Below are 3,535 nucleotides of genomic sequence, written 5' to 3'. Positions count from 1 at the left end.
AAATTAATGCATCAGTCATAATAATAATCCACTAATGTTATAATCGAATAACTCCAACATTTACCATTCTGTATTACTTTTTACTTGTTGTAATAGAGTATTTTAACACTGTTGTGTGGCTAAATTATTTACGTATATAACTTTACAAAGTGCATAAGTAATAATGAACATATGGAAATGTGTGAGAGGATTATGTAAAGACAAGATTAAAAGTATAAAATGCCTAAATATAATTAATAATATAGGTCATTCCAAACAACAAGGAGGGTTTTCTAATAATTAGGTTTCGTGTCAAGCAGAGGGGGAAAAAAAACAAAACACTTTATTTTGGAATCAGCTCACTTCCGATCATGCAATATTTAAAACTGGTGAACTTTATGCAAACTATGGAGAGGCGCGGCAGTCTGACGTCACGTCCCTAGAAAAGTTCTTGGTTACTTTATCCTGAGGCTCCCGTAGGCACTGGGTCCCCACTGTGAGGTCTGGGGCCCAGCTAGGGGCCCTAGAGAGGCGACTAGGGGTCAACAGTAAAATTAAGATTAGTTTGATTTATCTTGAACTCATCTGAGGATATTCTTACATTTTTTTAGGGGGGGGGAGTAATTACCACAAACCAACTGACACTCTTGGGATTCTTGGTGTATAGTTTTAAATATAGCAATGTATGACAATCAGAGGTTATTTATGCCACAGGTCATACAAAAGTCAAATATAGTAACATCATGTTAGCAGTGTTATAAGATTGCCTGTTTCCCCGTCAATGATAATAACACTAAGTGAACCCAAATTTGATGAGTAAAAGAGGAGAAATAAAAAGCTAAAACCATCTTGTGTTTCTCACAATGAACCCCTTCCACTGCGAATACGGTTTTCATGCAGAAGCCATAAACTAATTTTGTAATTTGAACAGAGATATATTTAATGCAGAGTGGTGTAATGCACACTTTCAGATGTACAACACAGGTACAGAGCACTGTGTATACAGTTGGAGAGGGTGCGAGAACTGCACACAAATTAGAAAAAGTATTTCCCTTAATTGAAACTTAAACACTTTAAAAATGCTGTAAATTACCACATTTCTATAAACGTTTAAAGGACCAGTTCACACAAATCACAAAAACATATATTCCCACTTACCCTCACATTAAAATGAACATTATTCATTGTCAAGGCAGCACCAGCATAGATATTTTATTGAAAGGGAGACAAAAACTAAAAGGAAACAATGAACTTCTCATACAGAAAGCTAAAAACAGAAAAGCTATGTGTCCTAAGCTGCACAGTTTATAACCACAATAAAGAAAGCAAGCAGCCAGACAAAACCAGAAACTAGCCTTACGTCAACACAGTTCCTTATTTGACAGCAAGACACACCTCAGGGTTGAATCAGTCAATTTGGTTCTCAAGGATGTGAGTGTCTTACAGCCCAAGAATGACTAATACAACTTGACATTTAGGGGGAATTTGGTTACAGACCAACACGTTTATGGCTTACACACCTTGATAAGCTGCTGTTCTGCATGTAGTAACCAGCGCCAGGGCCAGGAGGAAACAACAAGGTGGTGTCGAAGGAGTGTCAAACCTTCAAGGTCAAGGAACGGCGCCACGAGACTAACTGCCATGGTAACAGCAAGAACATAAAGGTCATTTGCCTTTTTGAAGGATTGACCTCTGATTAATCTAAATACAGATTAGATTCATCAAAGGCTTTAAGGTCCCTTACCACAGTAAAGTGACAAGACATTTTAAAAAATCCAAGTAGGTTAAAGGGAGATTTTATAAAGTAAAGGAAGCAAATAAAGACGCCTGTTACACAATCTAGAAGAGAGTTTTCCTTCTGTTTGTTATTTCACATTAAGGACCAAATGGGTTTTTTTTCTTTTATATCACTGCAGGGCTGAACAGCTTGATTTAATTACAATTTGGTTACAGAAATGTTTTCTCTGGAGCCCTTTCAACACCTTTCTTCCATCCATCGACAGAACAATCTAAAGTGTAAATAAAGTAATTATCATGATAATCATGATCATGGCCTTTAGCTGTGATTGATGGATGAGCGTACTCAACTCAACTGAAACCACCCAAATCCTTACTTAGGCAATACATTCTTATTAAATTGGTCTAAAAGCTAAAGCTGCAAGTATCATGACGAAAGGAAGAAATATATTTTAAAATACCACAACGTATACCGCAAAAGAAGAAATAAAACAAATACTGCAATCATTTTCCAATACTATTCAACCCAACTTCAGTGTATCAAAAAAAAAAAGTATTTAAGATTTTAAATAAGCAGCAGATACGACATTAGTGGTCAAATTCAACATGTGATTTATGTTCGATCAAAAATAAAGTAATAAAGTGCAATAGGGTTCAGCACTGAATGCAATCAACCTCAAAGAAACCCCCCTGCATATACACACTGATAATGCACTTATAAAAAACATTATTAAATTCTATTTTAAGGGTTTATACACATTTAGTACTTTTAATTCTGTCTATCAACTGCCTATCAATTAATTATATCTTTATATCCTTTTGCTATATCTCTAGTCTCTATCGCCTTATTCCATATCACTTCATACACACTCACAGAGCTCCTTCGTTTTAGCACCTGTGTGGTGGGTTAAAGTTAAAGTGTCAGGACTCAGTAATCATGCATAGTTCAATCAATGTAATCCTCCTTTTTCATGTTGGATTTCAATTGATGTATGTAATTTACAGCTTTCTTTTAATCTGGGTAGATGCCGTTTTCCCACCTGCAGCGTTGACTGCAGCCATCTGAGGAGAAGGATCTTGAATTTCCTCTCCACTTTTGTAGGTTTTTGGGGGGGGGATGTTTTTCCTTATCTTCATAGGGAGCTTGGACCGGGGTGGGAACTGCCGTGGCTGCTGCTGTTGACACTGTATGTGATATTGGGATCGACCTTCAGCCCCACCAGCATAATTTCTACTTTTTGAGTTACTCATTCATACAAACAGCCACAAACTCTCCTTTAAACCTTTAAACGCTCCAAATATGACCACATTATTGATTTTCTTCCCCTCCAGCAGTAGAGTTGTCGGCCCTGTGCCCTCAGTGAGTGAGATGTGGAGACTGGGAGCAAGTCCTCCATCGAATCGTTGGGCTAAAAAAAAGTCTGGGTGATTCTTTTGTGTTCCCATTGCTGCACCCTGTAATATTGTACAGGAAGTCATATAGAGTCAGCAAATATCACCTCACTTCCAGGTCGCTGCAGCGGGTCGAACGCCTGCACTCCCCTTTGTGCCCTTTGACCCCAGGGACTGACCCGAGCGGCTCCGCAGGTCACGCTCGGCATTCTCGTTCTGCGCCTGCTCCTCGTCGTACCTGGTGACACACAAAAGAGGGAATCAGAGACGGAGAAATCATGTGGTGAAGACACATGTTAGGCAGTTTCGCTGTTTGCCTTTACATGGACCCCTCCCCCCTTGCTAAGCACTAATCCCCCACCCCCTCCAGTTAGCCTGACTGTTGTTTGGGGCTGTTTGAATGGTCCCTTCGATAGCTCAGTTGGTA

The sequence above is a fragment of the Morone saxatilis genome, unplaced genomic scaffold, assembly GCF_004916995.1.
Source record: "Morone saxatilis isolate NCDOM2014 unplaced genomic scaffold, NCSU_SB_2.0 Contig10, whole genome shotgun sequence".
NCBI lineage: Eukaryota > Metazoa > Chordata > Actinopteri > Moronidae > Morone > Morone saxatilis.
This window is presented reverse-complemented; position numbering follows the sequence as displayed.